General features: G+C 39.1%; 23 non-coding genes across 23 annotated transcripts; 10 read left to right on the top strand and 13 right to left on the bottom strand.

Annotated features, from left to right (window-relative positions):
* Nucleotides 1-951: 951 nt before the first annotated feature.
* TRNAF-GAA (transfer RNA phenylalanine (anticodon GAA)) lies at nt 952-1,024 on the top strand. Its single transcript has one exon. It is a non-coding gene; the product is annotated as a tRNA-Phe (tRNA).
* A 1,686-nt stretch (nt 1,025-2,710) lies between these two features.
* On the top strand, nt 2,711-2,783 carry TRNAF-GAA (transfer RNA phenylalanine (anticodon GAA)). The gene has a single exon. It is a non-coding gene; the product is annotated as a tRNA-Phe (tRNA).
* Nucleotides 2,784-4,234: 1,451 nt separating this feature from the next.
* On the bottom strand, nt 4,235-4,317 carry TRNAL-CAG (transfer RNA leucine (anticodon CAG)). Its single transcript has one exon. It is a non-coding gene; the product is annotated as a tRNA-Leu (tRNA).
* Nucleotides 4,318-4,465: 148 nt separating this feature from the next.
* On the top strand, nt 4,466-4,538 carry TRNAF-GAA (transfer RNA phenylalanine (anticodon GAA)). The gene has a single exon. It is a non-coding gene; the product is annotated as a tRNA-Phe (tRNA).
* A 567-nt stretch (nt 4,539-5,105) lies between these two features.
* On the bottom strand, nt 5,106-5,188 carry TRNAL-CAG (transfer RNA leucine (anticodon CAG)). The gene has a single exon. It is a non-coding gene; the product is annotated as a tRNA-Leu (tRNA).
* Nucleotides 5,189-5,336: 148 nt separating this feature from the next.
* TRNAF-GAA (transfer RNA phenylalanine (anticodon GAA)) lies at nt 5,337-5,409 on the top strand. Its single transcript has one exon. It is a non-coding gene; the product is annotated as a tRNA-Phe (tRNA).
* A 567-nt stretch (nt 5,410-5,976) lies between these two features.
* On the bottom strand, nt 5,977-6,059 carry TRNAL-CAG (transfer RNA leucine (anticodon CAG)). Its single transcript has one exon. It is a non-coding gene; the product is annotated as a tRNA-Leu (tRNA).
* Nucleotides 6,060-6,211: 152 nt separating this feature from the next.
* Nucleotides 6,212-6,284, top strand: TRNAF-GAA (transfer RNA phenylalanine (anticodon GAA)). Its single transcript has one exon. It is a non-coding gene; the product is annotated as a tRNA-Phe (tRNA).
* A 1,437-nt stretch (nt 6,285-7,721) lies between these two features.
* On the bottom strand, nt 7,722-7,804 carry TRNAL-CAG (transfer RNA leucine (anticodon CAG)). The gene has a single exon. It is a non-coding gene; the product is annotated as a tRNA-Leu (tRNA).
* A 1,678-nt stretch (nt 7,805-9,482) lies between these two features.
* TRNAL-CAG (transfer RNA leucine (anticodon CAG)) lies at nt 9,483-9,565 on the bottom strand. Its single transcript has one exon. It is a non-coding gene; the product is annotated as a tRNA-Leu (tRNA).
* Nucleotides 9,566-9,716: 151 nt separating this feature from the next.
* On the top strand, nt 9,717-9,789 carry TRNAF-GAA (transfer RNA phenylalanine (anticodon GAA)). The gene has a single exon. It is a non-coding gene; the product is annotated as a tRNA-Phe (tRNA).
* Nucleotides 9,790-10,366: 577 nt separating this feature from the next.
* Nucleotides 10,367-10,449, bottom strand: TRNAL-CAG (transfer RNA leucine (anticodon CAG)). Its single transcript has one exon. It is a non-coding gene; the product is annotated as a tRNA-Leu (tRNA).
* Nucleotides 10,450-10,600: 151 nt separating this feature from the next.
* TRNAF-GAA (transfer RNA phenylalanine (anticodon GAA)) lies at nt 10,601-10,673 on the top strand. The gene has a single exon. It is a non-coding gene; the product is annotated as a tRNA-Phe (tRNA).
* Nucleotides 10,674-11,250: 577 nt separating this feature from the next.
* On the bottom strand, nt 11,251-11,333 carry TRNAL-CAG (transfer RNA leucine (anticodon CAG)). Its single transcript has one exon. It is a non-coding gene; the product is annotated as a tRNA-Leu (tRNA).
* Nucleotides 11,334-12,126: 793 nt separating this feature from the next.
* On the bottom strand, nt 12,127-12,209 carry TRNAL-CAG (transfer RNA leucine (anticodon CAG)). Its single transcript has one exon. It is a non-coding gene; the product is annotated as a tRNA-Leu (tRNA).
* Nucleotides 12,210-12,357: 148 nt separating this feature from the next.
* On the top strand, nt 12,358-12,430 carry TRNAF-GAA (transfer RNA phenylalanine (anticodon GAA)). Its single transcript has one exon. It is a non-coding gene; the product is annotated as a tRNA-Phe (tRNA).
* A 566-nt stretch (nt 12,431-12,996) lies between these two features.
* On the bottom strand, nt 12,997-13,079 carry TRNAL-CAG (transfer RNA leucine (anticodon CAG)). The gene has a single exon. It is a non-coding gene; the product is annotated as a tRNA-Leu (tRNA).
* Nucleotides 13,080-13,882: 803 nt separating this feature from the next.
* On the bottom strand, nt 13,883-13,965 carry TRNAL-CAG (transfer RNA leucine (anticodon CAG)). The gene has a single exon. It is a non-coding gene; the product is annotated as a tRNA-Leu (tRNA).
* Nucleotides 13,966-14,770: 805 nt separating this feature from the next.
* Nucleotides 14,771-14,853, bottom strand: TRNAL-CAG (transfer RNA leucine (anticodon CAG)). Its single transcript has one exon. It is a non-coding gene; the product is annotated as a tRNA-Leu (tRNA).
* A 148-nt stretch (nt 14,854-15,001) lies between these two features.
* TRNAF-GAA (transfer RNA phenylalanine (anticodon GAA)) lies at nt 15,002-15,074 on the top strand. Its single transcript has one exon. It is a non-coding gene; the product is annotated as a tRNA-Phe (tRNA).
* Nucleotides 15,075-15,651: 577 nt separating this feature from the next.
* Nucleotides 15,652-15,734, bottom strand: TRNAL-CAG (transfer RNA leucine (anticodon CAG)). Its single transcript has one exon. It is a non-coding gene; the product is annotated as a tRNA-Leu (tRNA).
* A 793-nt stretch (nt 15,735-16,527) lies between these two features.
* Nucleotides 16,528-16,610, bottom strand: TRNAL-CAG (transfer RNA leucine (anticodon CAG)). The gene has a single exon. It is a non-coding gene; the product is annotated as a tRNA-Leu (tRNA).
* Nucleotides 16,611-16,758: 148 nt separating this feature from the next.
* TRNAF-GAA (transfer RNA phenylalanine (anticodon GAA)) lies at nt 16,759-16,831 on the top strand. Its single transcript has one exon. It is a non-coding gene; the product is annotated as a tRNA-Phe (tRNA).
* Nucleotides 16,832-17,369: the final 538 nt, after the last annotated feature.

The raw sequence follows: 17,369 nt of genomic DNA, 5'->3' as shown, positions 1-17,369 counted from the left end.
CCCTATCGTTGGGGACATTTTACAACACTGTGCCCTACACCCCCATCTGTCAACTAGGTGTATTAGCCGAAATAGCTCAGTTGGGAGAGCGTTAGGCTGAAGATCTAAAGGTCCCTGGTTTGATCCCGGGTTCCGGCAGTTTCCTTATGTCTCAAAATCAACTGAAGTAAGTTAAGTCGTTGATGCGTTTAGAGTTTTAGCAGCTTAGTTAATATACCTCATAGGCACTATTTTGCATTGTGGAGAAAATTGTTTAACATATCCCGTTAGCATTTCATGCCAGTACAGTGTTTGGTTTTCATTTTGAAAATTTTGAAGTTTTTTTTTCTTTATAAAAAGAGACATTTTTACACATGAAAAACCATTCCTATTATTGGGGACATCTTACAATGCTGTGCTCTACACAACCATCTACACAACCATCAATGCACTAAGTGTGTTAGCTGAACTAGCTCTGTTGGGAGAGCGTTTGACTAAATATCCCTGCTTTGATCCTTGGTTTCAGCAGTTTCATTTTAACTCAAAATCCACTAAAGTGAGTTAAATCGTTGATGCTTTTAGAGTTTTGGCAGCTTAGGTAAAATACCTCAAAAGCCCTATGTTGCATTGTGGTGAATATAATTTTACAAATCCCGTTAGCATTCCATGCCAGTACAGTGTGTAGTTTTCATTCTGAAATTTTTTGAAGATTTTTAGTCTCTATATAAAAAACATCTGTCAGAAGTGGGATTCGAACCCACACCGCCAGAGGAGACTGCGCCCTGAACGCAGCGCCTTAGACCGCTCGGCCATCCTGACTTTGCTTTGTATTACACCTCCACCAATGCAAAAAAAAAAAGAAGCCATGCGAGCTGTAAAACCGTTGTTTTAACACATGAAAAAACATCCCTATCGTTGGGGACATTTTACAACACTGTGCCCTACACCACCATCTGTCAACTAGGTGTATTAGCCGAAATAGCTCAGTTGGGAGAGCGTTAGACTGAAGATCTAAAGGTCCCTGGTTCGATCCCGGGTTTCGGCAGTTTTCTTATGTCTCAAAATCAACTGAAGTAAGTTAAGTCGTTGATGCGTTTAGAGTTTTAGCAGCTTAGTTAATATACCTCAAAGGCACTATTTTGCATTGTGGAGAAAATTGTTTTACATATCCGGTTAGCATTTCATGCCAGTACAGTGTTTGGTTTTCATTTTGAAAATTTTGAAGTTTTTTTTTCTTTATAAAAAGAGACATTTTTACACATGAAAAACCATTCCTATTATTGGGGACATCTTACAATGCTGTGCTCTACACAACCATCAATGCACTAAGTGTGTTAGCTGAATTAGCTCTGTTGGGAGAGCGTTTGACTAAATATCCCTGCTTTGATCCTTGGTTTCAGCAGTTTCCTTTTAACTCAAAATCCACTAAAGTGAGTTAAATCGTTGATGCGTTTAGAGTTTTGGCAGCTTAGGTAAAATACCTCAAAAGCCCTATGTTGCATTGTGGTGAATATAATTTTACAAATCCCGTTAGCATTCCATGCCAGTACAGTGTGTAGTTTTCATTCTGAAAATTTTTGAAGATTTTTAGTCTCTATATAAAAAACATCTGTCAGAAGTGGGAATCAAACCCAACCCTCCAGAGGAGACTGCGACCTGAACGCAGCGCCTTAGACCGCTCGGCCATCCTGACTTTGCTTTGTATTACACCTCCACCAATGCAAAAAAAAAAAGAAGCCATGCGAGCTGTAAAACCGTTGTTTTAACACATGAAAAAACATCCCTATCGTTGGGGACATTTTGCAACACTGTGCCCTACACCACCATCTGTCAACTAGGTGTATTAGCTGAAATAGCTCAGTTGGGAGAGCGTTAGACTGAAGATCTAAAGGTCCCTGGTTCGGTCCCGGGTTTCGGCAGTTTCCTTATGTCTCAAAATCAACTGAAGTAAGTTAAGTCGTTGATGCGTTTAGAGTTTTAGCAGCTTAGTTAATATACCTCATAGGCACTATTTTGCATTGTGGAGAAAATTGTTTAACATATCCCGTTAGCATTTCATGCCAGTACAGTGTTTGGTTTTCATCTTGAAAATTTTGAAGTTTTTTTTTCTTTATAAAAAGAGACATTTTTACACATGAAAAACCATTCCTATTATTGGGGACATCTTACAATGCTGTGCTCTACACAACCATCTACACAACCATCAATGCACTAAGTGTGTTAGCTGAACTAGCTCTGTTGGGAGAGCGTTTGACTAAATATCCCTGCTTTGATCCTTGGTTTCAGCAGTTTCATTTTAACTCAAAATCCACTAAAGTGAGTTAAATCGTTGATGCTTTTAGAGTTTTGGCAGCTTAGGTAAAATACCTCAAAAGCCCTATGTTGCATTGTGGTGAATATAATTTTACAAATCCCGTTAGCATTCCATGCCAGTACAGTGTGTAGTTTTCATTCTGAAATTTTTTGAAGATTTTTAGTCTCTATATAAAAAACATCTGTCAGAAGTGGGATTCGAACCCACACCGCCAGAGGAGACTGCGACCTGAACGCAGCGCCTTAGACCGCTCGGCCATCCTGACTTTGCTTTGTATTACACCTCCACCAATGCAAAAAAAAAAGAAGCCATGCGAGCTGTAAAACCGTTGTTTTAACACATGAAAAAACATCCCTATCGTTGGGGACATTTTACAACACTGTGCCCTACACCACCATCTGTCAACTAGGTGTATTAGCCGAAATAGCTCAGTTGGGAGAGCGTTAGACTGAAGATCTAAAGGTCCCTGGTTCGATCCCGGGTTTCGGCAGTTTTCTTATGTCTCAAAATCAACTGAAGTAAGTTAAGTCGTTGATGCGTTTAGAGTTTTAGCAGCTTAGTTAATATACCTCAAAGGCACTATTTTGCATTGTGGAGAAAATTGTTTTACAAATCCGGTTAGCATTTCATGCCAGTACAGTGTTTGGTTTTCATTTTGAAAATTTTGAAGTTTTTTTTTCTTTATAAAAAGAGACATTTTTACACATGAAAAACCATTCCTTTTATTGGGGACATCTTACAATGCTGTGCTCTACACAACCATCAATGCACTAAGTGTGTTAGCTGAATTAGCTCTGTTGGGAGAGCGTTTGACTAAATATCCCTGCTTTGATCCTTGGTTTCAGCAGTTTCCTTTTAACTCAAAATCCACTAAAGTGAGTTAAATCGTTGATGCGTTTAGAGTTTTGGCAGCTTAGGTAAAATACCTCAAAAGCCCTATGTTGCATTGTGGTGAATATAATTTTACAAATCCCGTTAGCATTCCATGCCAGTACAGTGTGTAGTTTTCATTCTGAAATTTTTTGAAGATTTTTAGTCTCTATATAAAAAACATCTGTCAGAAGTGGGAATCAAACCCAACCCTCCAGAGGAGACTGCGACCTGAACGCAGCGCCTTAGACCGCTCGGCCATCCTGACTTTGCTTTGTATTACACCTCCACCAATGCAAAAAAAAAAAGAAGCCATGCGAGCTGTAAAACCGTTGTTTTAACACATGAAAAAACATCCCTATCGTTGGGGACATTTTGCAACACTGTGCCCTACACCACCATCTGTCAACTAGGTGTATTAGCTGAAATAGCTCAGTTGGGAGAGCGTTAGACTGAAGATCTAAAGGTCCCTTGTTCGATCCCGGGTTTCGGCAGTTTCCTTATGTCTCAAAATCAACTGAAGTAAGTTAAGTCGTTGATGCGTTTAGAGTTTTAGCAGCTTAGTTAATATACCTCAAAGGCACTATTTTGCATTGTGGAGAAAATTGTTTTACATATCCCGTTAGCATTTCATGCCAGTACAGTGTTTGGTTTTCATTTAGAAAATTTTGAAGTTTTTTTTTCTTTATAAAAAGAGACATTTTTACACATGAAAAACCATTCCTATTATTGGGGACATCTTACAATGCTGTGCTCTACACAACCATCTACACAACCATCAATGCACTAAGTGTGTTAGCTGAACTAGCTCTGTTGGGAGAGCGTTTGACTAAATATCCCTGCTTTGATCCTTGGTTTCAGCAGTTTCATTTTAACTCAAAATCCACTAAAGTGAGTTAAATCGTTGATGCGTTTAGAGTTTTGGCAGCTTAGGTAAAATACCTCAAAAGCCCTATGTTGCATTGTGGTGAATATAATTTTACAAATCCCGTTAGCATTCCATGCCAGTACAGTGTGTAGTTTTCATTCTGAAATTTTTTGAAGATTTTTAGTCTCTATAAAAAAAACATCTGTCAGAAGTGGGATTCGAACCCACGCCTCCAGAGGAGACTGCGACCTGAACGCAGCGCCTTAGACCGCTCGGCCATCCTGACTTTGCTTTGTATTACATCTCCACCAATGCAAAAAAGAAGCCATGCGAGCTGTAAAACCGCTGTTTTAACACATGAAAAAACATCCCTATCTTTGGGGAAATTTTACAACACTGTGCCCTACACCACCATCTGTCAACTAGGTGTATTAGCCGAAATAGCTCAGTTGGGAGAGCGTTAGACTGAAGATCTAAAGGTCCCTGGTTCGATCCCGGGTTTCGGCAGTTTTCTTATGTCTCAAAATCAACTGAAGTAAGTTAAGTCGTTGATGCGTTTAGAGTTTTAGCAGCTTAGTTAATATACCTCAAAGGCACTATTTTGCATTGTGGAGAAAATTGTTTTACATATCCGGTTAGCATTTCATGCCAGTACAGTGTTTGGTTTTCATTTTGAAAATTTTGAAGTTTTTATTTCTTTATAAAAAGAGACATTTTTACACATGAAAAACCATTCCTATTATTGGGGACATCTTACAATGCTGTGCTCTACACAACCATCTACACAACCGTCAATGCACTAAGTGTGTTAGCTGAACTAGCTCTGTTGGGAGAGCGTTTGACTGCTTTGATCCTTGGTTTCAGCAGTTTCATTTTAACTCAAAATCCACTAAAGTGAGTTAAATCGTTGATGCGTTTAGAGTTTTGGCAGCTTAGGTAAAATACCTCAAAAGCCCTATGTTGCATTGTGGTGAATATAATTTTACAAATCCCGTTAGCATTCCATGCCAGTACAGTGTGTAGTTTTCATTCTGAAATTTTTTGAAGATTTTTAGTCTCTATATAAAAAACATCTGTCAGAAGTGGGATTCGAACCCACGCCTCCAGAGGAGACTGCGACCTGAACGCAGCGCCTTAGACCGCTCGGCCATCCTGACTTTGCTTTGTATTACATCTCCACCAATGCAAAAAATAAGCCATTCGAGCTGTAAAACCGCTGTTTTAACACATGAAAAAACATCCCTATCTTTGGGGAAATTTTACAACACTGTGCCCTACACCACCATCTGTCAACTAGGTGTATTAGCCGAAATAGCTCAGTTGGGAGAGCGTTAGACTGAAGATCTAAAGGTCCCTGGTTCGATCCCGGGTTTCGGCAGTTTTCTTATGTCTCAAAATCAACTGAAGTAAGTTAAGTCGTTGATGCGTTTAGAGTTTTAGCAGCTTAGTTAATATACCTCAAAGGCACTATTTTGCATTGTGGAGAAAATTGTTTTACATATCCGGTTAGCATTTCATGCCAGTACAGTGTTTGGTTTTCATTTTGAAAATTTTGAAGTTTTTATTTCTTTATAAAAAGAGACATTTTTACACATGAAAAACCATTCCTATTATTGGGGACATCTTACAATGCTGTGCTCTACACAACCATCTACACAACCGTCAATGCACTAAGTGTGTTAGCTGAACTAGCTCTGTTGGGAGAGCGTTTGACTGCTTTGATCCTTGGTTTGAGCATTTTCATTTTAACTCAAAATCCACTAAAGTGAGTTAAATCGTTGATGCGTTTAGAGTTTTGGCAGCTTAGGTAAAATACCTCAAAAGCCCTATGTTGCATTGTGGTGAATATAATTTTACAAATCCCGTTAGCATTCCATGCCAGTACAGTGTGTAGTTTTCATTCTGAAATTTTTTGAAGATTTTTAGTCTCTATATAAAAAACATCTGTCAGAAGTGGGATTCGAACCCACGTCTCCAGAGGAGACTGCGACCTGAACGCAGCGCCTTATACCGCTCGGCCATCCTGACTTTGCTTTGTATTACATCTCCACCAATGCAAAAAAAAAAGAAGCCATGCGAGCTGTAAAACCGTTGTTTTAACACATGAAAAAACATCCCTATCGTTGGGAACATTTTACAACACTGTGCCCTACACCACCATCTGTCAACTAGGTCTATTAGCCGAAATAGCTCAGTTGGGAGAGCATTAGACTGAAGATCTAAAGGTCCCTGGTTCGATCCCGGGTTTCGGCAGTTTCCTTATGTCTCAAAATCAACTGAAGTAAGTTAAGTCGTTGATGCGTTTAGAGTTTTAGCAGCTTAGTTAATATACCTCAAAGGCACTATTTTGCATTGTGGAGAAAATTGTTTTACATATCCCGTTAGCATTTCATGCCAGTACAGTGTTTGGTTTTCATTTTGAAAATTTTGAAGTTTTTTTTTCTTTATAAAAAGAGACATTTTTACACATGAAAAACCATTCCTATTATTGGGGACATCTTACAATGCTGTGCTCTACACAACCATCTACACAACCGTCAATGCACTAAGTGTGTTAGCTGAACTAGCTCTGTTGGGAGAGCGTTTGACTGCTTTGATCCTTGGTTTCAGCAGTTTCATTTTAACTCAAAATCCACTAAAGTGAGTTAAATCGTTGATGCGTTTAGAGTTTTGGCAGCTTAGGTAAAATACCTCAAAAGCCCTATGTTGCATTGTGGTGAATATAATTTTACAAATCCCGTTAGCATTCCATGCCAGTACAGTGTGTAGTTTTCATTCTGAAATTTTTTGAAGATTTTTAGTCTCTATATAAAAAACATCTGTCAGAAGTGGGATTCCAACCCACACCTCCAGAGGAGACTGCGATCTGAACGCAGCGCCTTAGACCGCTCAGCCATCCTGACTTTGCTTTGTATTACATCTCCACCAATGCAAAAAAGAAGCCATGCGAGCTGTAAAACCGTTGTTTTAACACATGAAAAAACATCCCTATCGTTCGGGACATTTTACAACACTGTGCCCTACACCACCATCTGTCAACTAGGTGTATTAGCAGAAATAGCTCAGTTGGGAGAGCGTTTGACTGAAGATCTAAAGGTCCCTGGTTCGATCCCGGGTTTCGTCAGTTTCCTTATGTCTCAAAATCAACTGAAGTAAGTTAAGTCGTTGATGCGTTTAGAGTTTTAGCAGCTTAATTAATATACCTCATAGGCACTATTTTGCATTGTGGAGAAAATTGTTTTACATATCCCGTTAGCATTTCATGCCAGTACAGTGTTTGGTTTTCATTTTGAAAATTTTGAAGTTTTTTTTTCTTTATAAAAAGAGACATTTTTACACATGAAAAACCATTCCTATTATTGGGGACATCTTACAATGCTGTGCTCTACACAACCATCTACACAACCATCAATGCACTAAGTGTGTTAGCTGAACTAGCTCTGTTGGGAGAGCGTTTGACTAAATATCCCTGCTTTGATCCTTGGTTTCAGCAGTTTCATTTAAACTCAAAATCCACTAAAGTGAGTTAAATCGTTGATGCGTTTAGAGTTTTGGCAGCTTAGGTAAAATACCTCAAAAGCCCTATGTTGCATTGTGGTGAATATAATTTTACAAATCCCGTTAGCATTCCATGCCAGTACAGTGTGTAGTTTTCATTCTGAAATTTTTTGTCTCTATATAAAAAACATCTGTCAGAAGTGGGAATCGAACCCACCCCTCCAGAGGAGACTGCGACCTGAACGCAGCGCCTTAGACCGCTCGGCCATCCTGACTTTGCTTTGTATTACACCTCCACCAATGCAAAAAAAAAAAGAAGCCATGCAAGCTGTAAAACCGTTGTTTTAACACATGAAAAAACATCCCTATCGTTGGGGACATTTTGCAACACTGTGCCCTACACCACCATCTGTCAACTAGGTGTATTAGCTGAAATAGCTCAGTTGGGAGAGCGTTAGACTGAAGATCTAAAGGTCCCTGGTTCGATCCTGGGTGTCGGCAGTTTCCTTATGTCTCAAAATCAACTGAAGTAAGTTAAGTCGTTGATGCGTTTAGAGTTTTAGCAGCTTAGTTAATATACCTCAAAGGCACTATTTTGCATTGTGGAGAAAATTGTTTTACATATCCCGTTAGCATTTCATGCCAGTACAGTGTTTGGTTTTCATTTTGAAAATTTTGAAGTAAATTTTTCTTTATAAAAAGAGACATTTTTACACATGAAAAACCATTCCTATTATTGGGGACATCTTACAATGCTGTGCTCTACACAACCATCTACACAACCATCAATGCACTAAGTGTGTTAGCTGAACTAGCTCTGTTGGGAGAGCGTTTGACTAAATATCCCTGCTTTGATCCTTGGTTTCAGCAGTTTCATTTTAACTCAAAATCCACTAAAGTGAGTTAAATCGTTGATGCGTTTAGAGTTTTGGCAGCTTAGGTAAAATACCTCAAAAGCCCTATGTTGCATTGTGGTGAATATAATTTTACAAATCCCGTTAGCATTCCATGCCAGTACAGTGTGTAGTTTTCATTCTGAAATTTTTTGTCTCTATATAAAAAACATCTGTCAGAAGTGGGAATCAAACCCACCCCTCCAGAGGAGACTGCGACCTGAACGCAGCGCCTTAGACCGCTCGGCCATCCTGACTTTGCTTTGTATTACACCTCCACCAATGCAAAAAAAAAAAGAAGCCATGCGAGCTGTAAAACCGTTGTTTTAACACATGAAAAAACATCCCTATCGTTGGGGACATTTTGCAACACTGTGCCCTACACCACCATCTGTCAACTAGGTGTATTAGCCGAAATAGCTCAGTTGGGAGAGCGTTAGACTGAAGATCTAAAGGTCCCAGGTTCGATCCTGGGTGTCGGCAGTTTCCTTATGTCTCAAAATCAACTGAAGTAAGTTAAGTCGTTGATGCGTTTAGAGTTTTAGCAGCTTAGTTAATATACCTCAAAGGCACTATTTTGCATTGTGGAGAAAATTGTTTTACATATCCCGTTAGCATTTCATGCCAGTACAGTGTTTGGTTTTCATTTTGAAAATTTTGAAGTAAATTTTTCTTTATAAAAAGAGACATTTTTACACATGAAAAACCATTCCTATTATTGGGGACATCTTACAATGCTGTGCTCTACACAACCATCTACACAACCATCAATGCACTAAGTGTGTTAGCTGAACTAGCTCTGTTGGGAGAGCGTTTGACTAAATATCCCTGCTTTGATCCTTGGTTTCAGCAGTTTCATTTTAACTCAAAATCCACTAAAGTGAATTAAATCGTTGATGCGTTTAGAGTTTTGGCAGCTTAGGTAAAATACCTCAAAAGCCCTATGTTGCATTGTGGTGAATATAATTTTACAAATCCCGTTAGCATTCCATGCCAGTACAGTGTGTAGTTTTCATTCTGAAATTTTTTGAAGATTTTTAGTCTCTATATAAAAAACATCTGTCAGAAGTGGGATTCGAACCCACCCCTCCAGAGGAGACTGCGACCTGAACGCAGCGCCTTAGACCGCTCGGCCATCCTGACTTTGCTTTGCATTACACCTCCACCAATGCAAAAAAAAAGAAGCCATGCGAGCTGTAAAACCGTTGTTTTAACACATGAAAAAACATCCCTATCGTTGGGGACATTTTACAACACTGTGCCCTACACCACCATCTGTCAACTAGGTGTATTAGCCGAAATAGCTCAGTTGGGAGAGCGTTAGACTGAAGATCTAAAGGTCCCTGGTTCGATCCCGGGTTTCGGCAGTTTCCTTATGTCTCAAAATCAACTGAAGTAAGTTAAGTCGTTGATGCGTTTAGAGTTTTAGCAGCTTAGTTAATATACCTCAAAGGCACTATTTTGCATTGTGGAGAAAATTGTTTTACATATCCCGTTAGCATTTCATGCCAGTACAGTGTTTGGTTTTCATTTTGAAAATTTTGAAGTAAATTTTTCTTTATAAAAAGAGACATTTTTACACATGAAAAACCATTCCTATTATTGGGGACATCTTACAATGCTGTGCTCTACACAACCATCTACACAACCATCAATGCACTAAGTGTGTTAGCTGAACTAGCTCTGTTGGGAGAGCGTTTGACTAAATATCCCTGCTTTGATCCTTGGTTTCAGCAGTTTCATTTTAACTCAAAATCCACTAAAGTGAATTAAATCGTTGATGCGTTTAGAGTTTTGGCAGCTTAGGTAAAATACCTCAAAAGCCCTATGTTGCATTGTGGTGAATATAATTTTACAAATCCCGTTAGCATTCCATGCCAGTACAGTGTGTAGTTTTCATTCTGAAATTTTTTGAAGATTTTTAGTCTCTATATAAAAAACATCTGTCAGAAGTGGGATTCGAACCCACCCCTCCAGAGGAGACTGCGACCTGAACGCAGCGCCTTAGACCGCTCGGCCATCCTGACTTTGCTTTGCATTACACCTCCACCAATGCAAAAAAAAAGAAGCCATGCGAGCTGTAAAACCGTTGTTTTAACACATGAAAAAACATCCCTATCGTTGGGGACATTTTACAACACTGTGCCCTACACCACCATCTGTCAACTAGGTGTATTAGCCGAAATAGCTCAGTTGGGAGAGCGTTAGACTGAAGATCTAAAGGTCCCTGGTTCGATCCCGGGTTTCGGCAGTTTCCTTATGTCTCAAAATCAACTGAAGTAAGTTAAGTCGTTGATGCGTTTAGAGTTTTAGCAGCTTAGTTAATATACCTCAAAGGCACTATTTTGCATTGTGGAGAAAATTGTTTTACATATCCCGTTAGCATTTCATGCCAGTACAGTGTTTGGTTTTCATTTTGAAAATTTTGAAGTAAATTTTTCTTTATAAAAAGAGACATTTTTACACATGAAAAACCATTCCTATTATTGGGGACATCTTACAATGCTGTGCTCTACACAACCATCTACACAACCATCAATGCACTAAGTGTGTTAGCTGAACTAGCTCTGTTGGGAGAGCGTTTGACTAAATATCCCTGCTTTGATCCTTGGTTTCAGCAGTTTCATTTTAACTCAAAATCCACTAAAGTGAGTTAAATCGTTGATGCGTTTAGAGTTTTGGCAGCTTAGGTAAAATACCTCAAAAGCCCTATGTTGCATTGTGGTGAATAAAATTTTACAAATCCCGTTAGCATTCCATGCCAGTACAGTGTGTAGTTTTCATTCTGAAATTTTTTGAAGATTTTTAGTCTCTATATAAAAAACATCTGTCAGAAGTGGGATTCGAACCCACGCCTCCAGAGGAGACTGCGACCTGAACGCAGCGCCTTAGACCGCTCGGCCATCCTGACTTTGCTTTGCATTACACCTCCACCAATGCAAAAAAAAAAAGAAGCCATGCGAGCTGTAAAACCGTTGTTTTAACACATGAAAAAACATCCCTATCGTTGGGGACATTTTACAACACTGTGCCCTACACCACCATCTGTCAACTAGGTGTATTAGCCGAAATAGCTCAGTTGGGAGAGCGTTAGACTGAAGATCAAAAGGTCCCTGGTTCGGTCCCGGGTTTCGGCAGTTTCCTTATGTCTCAAAATCAACTGAAGTAAGTTAAGTCGTTGATGCGTTTAGAGTTTTAGCAGCTTAGTTAATATACCTCAAAGGCACTATTTTGCATTGTGGAGAAAATTGTTTTACATATCCGGTTAGCATTTCATGCCAGTACAGTGTTTAGTTTTCATTTTGAAAATTTTGAAGTTTTTTTTTCTTTATAAAAAGAGACATTTTTACACATGAAAAACCATTCCTATTATTGGGGACATCTTACAATGCTGTGCTCTACACAACCATCTACACAACCGTCAATGCACTAAGTGTGTTAGCTGAGCTAGCTCTGTTGGGAGAGCGTTTGACTGCTTTGATCCTTGGTTTCAGCAGTTTCATTTTAACTCAAAATCCACTAAAGTGAGTTAAATCGTTGATGCGTTTAGAGTTTTGGCAGCTTAGGTAAAATACCTCAAAAGCCCTATGTTGCATTGTGGTGAATATAATTTTACAAATCCCGTTAGCATTCCATGCCAGTACAGTGTGTAGTTTTCATTCTGAAATTTTTTGAAGATTTTTAGTCTCTATATAAAAAACATCTGTCAGAAGTGGGATTCGAACCCACGCCTTCAGAGGAGACTGCGACCTGAACGCAGCGCCTTAGACCGCTCGGCCATCCTGACTTTGTTTTGTATTACATCTCCACCAATGCAAAAAAGAAGCCAGGCGAGCTGTAAAACCGTTGTTTTAACACATGAAAAAACATCCCTATCTTTGGGGACATTTTACAACACTGTGCCCTACACCACCATCTGTCAACTAGGTGTATTAGCCGAAATAGCTCAGTTGGGAGAGCGTTAGACTGAAGATCTAAAGGTCCCTGGTTCGATCCCGGGTTTCGGCAGTTTCCTTATGTCTCAAAATCAACTGAAGTAAGTTAAGTCGTTGATGCGTTTAGAGTTTTAGCAGCTTAGTTAATATACCTCAAAGGCACTATTTTGCATTGTGGAGAAAATTGTTTTACATATCCCGTTAGCATTTCATGCCAGTACAGTGTTTGGTTTTCATTTTGAAAATTTTGAAGTTTTTTTTTCTTTATAAAAAGAGACATTTTTACACATGAAAAACCATTCCTATTATTGGGGACATCTTACAATGCTGTGCTCTACACAACCATCTACACAACCATCAATGCACTAAGTGTGTTAGCTGAACTAGCTCTGTTGGGAGAGCGTTTGACTAAATATCCCTGCTTTGATCCTTGGTTTCAGCAGTTTCATTTTAACTCAAAATCCACTAAAGTGAGTTAAATTGTTGATGCGTTTAGAGTTTTGGCAGCTTAGGTAAAATACCTCAAAAGCCCTATGTTGCATTGTGGTGAATATAATTTTACAAATCCCGTTAGCATTCCATGCCAGTACAGTGTGTAGTTTTCATTCTGAAATTTTTTGTCTCTATATAAAAAACATCTGTCAGAAGTGGGAATCGAACCCACCCCTCCAGAGGAGACTGCGACCTGAACGCAGCGCCTTAGACCGCTCGGCCATCCTGACTTTGCTTTGTATTACACCTCCACCAATGCAAAAAAAAAAAGAAGCCATGCGAGCTGTAAAACCGTTGTTTTAACACATGAAAAAACATCCCTATCGTTGGGGACATTTTGCAACACTGTGCCCTACACCACCATCTGTCAACAAGGTGTATTAGCCGAAATAGCTCAGTTGGGAGAGCGTTAGACTGAAGATCTAAAGGTCCCTGGTTCGATCCTGGGTGTCGGCAGTTTCCTTATGTCTCAAAATCAACTGAAGTAAGTTAAGTCGTTGATGCGTTTAGAGTTTTAGCAGCTTAGTTAATATACCTCAAAGGCACTATTTTGCATTGTGGAGAAAATTGTTTTACATATCCCGTTAGCATTTCATGCCAGTACAGTGTTTGGTTTTCATTTTGAAAATTTTGAAGTAAATTTTTCTTTATAAAAAGAGACATTTTTACACATGAAAAACCATTCCTATTATTGGGGACATCTTACAATGCTGTGCTCTACACAACCATCTACACAACCATCAATGCACTAAGTGTGTTAGCTGAACTAGCTCTGTTGGGAGAGCGTTTGACTAAATATCCCTGCTTTGATCCTTGGTTTCAGCAGTTTCATTTTAACTCAAAATCCACTAAAGTGAGTTAAATCGTTGATGCGTTTAGAGTTTTGGCAGCTTAGGTAAAATACCTCAAAAGCCCTATGTTGCATTGTGGTGAATATAATTTTACAAATCCCGTTAGCATTCCATGCCAGTACAGTGTGTAGTTTTCATTCTGAAATTTTTTGAAGATTTTTAGTCTCTATATAAAAAACATCTGTCAGAAGTGGGATTCGAACCCACGCCTCCAGAGGAGACTGCGACCTGAACGCAGCGCCTTAGACCGCTCGGCCATCCTGACTTTGCTTTGCATTACACCTCCACCAATGCAAAAAAAAAAAGAAGCCATGCGAGCTGTAAAACCGTTGTTTTAACACATGAAAAAACATCCCTATCGTTGGGGACATTTTACAACACTGTGCCCTACACCACCATCTGTCAACTAGGTGTATTAGCCGAAATAGCTCAGTTGGGAGAGTGTTAGACTGAAGATCAAAAGGTCCCTGGTTCGGTCCCGGGTTTCGGCAGTTTCCTTATGTCTCAAAATCAACTGAAGTAAGTTAAGTCGTTGATGCGTTTAGAGTTTTAGCAGCTTAGTTAATATACCTCAAAGGCACTATTTTGCATTGTGGAGAAAATTGTTTTACATATCCGGTTAGCATTTCATGCCAGTACAGTGTTTAGTTTTCATTTTGAAAATTTTGAAGTTTTTTTTTCTTTATAAAAAGAGACATTTTTACACATGAAAAACCATTCCTATTATTGGGGACATCTTACAATGCTGTGCTCTACACAACCATCTACACAACCATCTACACAACCGTCAATGCACTAAGTGTGTTAGCTGAGCTAGCTCTGTTGGGAGAGCGTTTGACTGCTTTGATCCTTGGTTTCAGCAGTTTCATTTTAACTCAAAATCCACTAAAGTGAGTTAAATCGTTGATGCGTTTAGAGTTTTGGCAGCTTAGGTAAAATACCTCAAAAGCCCTATGTTGCATTGTGGTGAATATAATTTTACAAATCCCGTTAGCATTCCATGCCAGTACAGTGTGTAGTTTTCATTCTGAAATTTTTTGAAGATTTTTAGTCTCTATATAAAAAACATCTGTCAGAAGTGGGATTCGAACCCACGCCTTCAGAGGAGACTGCGACCTGAACGCAGCGCCTTAGACCGCTCGGCCATCCTGACTTTGCTTTGTATTACATCTCCACCAATGCAAAAAAGAATCCAGGCGAGCTGTAAAACCGTTGTTTTAACACATGAAAAAACATCCCTATCTTTGGGGACATTTTACAACACTGTGCCCTACACCACCATCTGTCAACTAGGTGTATTAGCCGAAATAGCTCAGTTGGGAGAGCGTTAGACTGAAGATCTAAAGGTCCCTGGTTCGATCCCGGGTTTCGGCAGTTTCCTTATGTCTCAAAATCAACTGAAGTAAGTTAAGTCGTTGATGCATTTAGAGTTTTAGCAGCTTAGTTAATATACCTCAAAGGCACTATTTTGCATTGTGGAGAAAATTGTTTTACATATCCCGTTAGCATTTCATGCCAGTACAGTGTTTGGTTTTCATTTTGAAAATTTTGAAGTAAATTTTTCTTTATAAAAAGAGACATTTTTACACATGAAAAACCATTCCTATTATTGGGGACATCTTACAATGCTGTGCTCTACACAACCATCTACACAACCATCAATGCACTAAGTGTGTTAGCTGAACTAGCTCTGTTGGGAGAGCGTTTGACTAAATATCCCTGCTTTGATCCTTGGTTTCAGCAGTTTCATTTTAACTCAAAATCCACTAAAGTGAGTTAAATCGTTGATGCGTTTAGAGTTTTGGCAGCTTAGGTAAAATACCTCAAAAGCCCTATGTTGCATTGTGGTGAATATAATTTTACAAATCCCGTTAGCATTCCATGCCAGTACAGTGTGTAGTTTTCATTCTGAAATTTTTTGAAGATTTTTAGTCTCTATATAAAAAACATCTGTCAGAAGTGGGATTCGAACCCACGCCTCCAGAGGAGACTGTGACCTGAACGCAGCGCCTTAGTCCGCTCGGCCATCCTGACTTTGCTTTGCATTACACCTCCACCAATGCAAAAAAAAAAAGAAGCCATGCGAGCTGTAAAACCGTTGTTTTAACACATGAAAAAACATCCCTATCGTTGGGGACATTTTACAACACTGTGCCCTACACCACCATCTGTCAACTAGGTGTATTAGCCGAAATAGCTCAGTTGGGAGAGCGTTACACTGAAGATCTAAAGGTCCCTGGTTCGGTCCCGGGTTTCGGCAGTTTCCTTATGTCTCAAAATCAACTGAAGTAAGTTAAGTCGTTGATGCGTTTAGAGTTTTAGCAGCTTAGTTAATATACCTCAAAGGCACTATTTTGCATTGTGGAGAAAATTGTTTTACATATCCGGTTAGCATTTCATGCCAGTACAGTGTTTAGTTTTCATTTTGAAAATTTTGAAGTTTTTTTTTCTTTATAAAAAGAGACATTTTTACACATGAAAAACCATTCCTATTATTGGGGACATCTTACAATGCTGTGCTCTACACAACCATCTACACAACCGACAATGCACTAAGTGTGTTAGCTGAGCTAGCTCTGTTGGGAGAGCGTTTGACTGCTTTGATCCTTGGTTTCAGCAGTTTCATTTTAACTCAAAATCCACTAAAGTGAGTTAAATCGTTGATGCGTTTAGAGTTTTGGCAGCTTAGGTAAAATACCTCAAAAGCCCTATGTTGCATTGTGGTGAATATAATTTTACAAATCCCGTTAGCATTCCATGCCAGTACAGTGTGTAGTTTTCATTCTGAAATTTTTTGAAGATTTTTAGTCTCTATATAAAAAACATCTGTCAGAAGTGGGATTCGAACCCACGCCTCCAGAGGAGACTGCGACCTGAACGCAGCGCCTTAGACCGCTCGGCCATCCTGACTTTGCTTTGTATTACATCTCCACCAATGCAAAAAAGAAGCCATGCGAGCTGTAAAACCGTTGTTTTAACACATGAAAAAACATCCCTATCTTTGGGGACATTTTACAACACTGTGCCCTACACCACCATCTGTCAACTAGGTGTATTAGCCGAAATAGCTCAGTTGGGAGAGCGTTAGACTGAAGATCTAAAGGTCCCTGGTTCGATCCTGGGTTTCGGCAGTTTCCTTATGTCTCAAAATCAACTGAAGTAAGTTAAGTCGTTGATGCGTTTAGAGTTTTAGCAGCTTAGTTAATATACCTCAAAGGCACTATTTTGCATTGTGGAGAAAATTGTTTTACATATCCGGTTAGCATTTCATGCCAGTACAGTGTTTGGTTTTCATTTTGAAAATTTTGAAGTTTTTTTTTCTTTATAAAAAGAGACATTTTTACACATGAAAAACCATTCCTATTATTGGGGACATCTTACAATGCTGTGCTCTACACAACCATCTACACAACCATCAATGCACTAAGTGTGTTAGCTGAACTAGCTCTGTTGGGAGAGCGTTTGACTAAATATCCCTGCTTTGATCCTTGGTTTCAGCAGTTTCATTTTAACTCAAAATCCACTAAAGTGAGTTAAATCGTTGATGCGTTTAGAGTTTTGGCAGCTTAGGTAAAATACCTCAAAAGCCCTATGTTGCATTGTGGTGAATATAATTTTACAAATCCCGTTAGCATTCCATGCCAGTACAGTGTGTAGTTTTCATTCTGA

This window comes from Hyla sarda, chromosome 1, assembly GCF_029499605.1.
Source record: "Hyla sarda isolate aHylSar1 chromosome 1, aHylSar1.hap1, whole genome shotgun sequence".
NCBI lineage: Eukaryota > Metazoa > Chordata > Amphibia > Anura > Hylidae > Hyla > Hyla sarda.
Note: the sequence above shows the minus strand (reverse complement) of the source record. Positions and strands in the feature narration are given on the sequence as shown.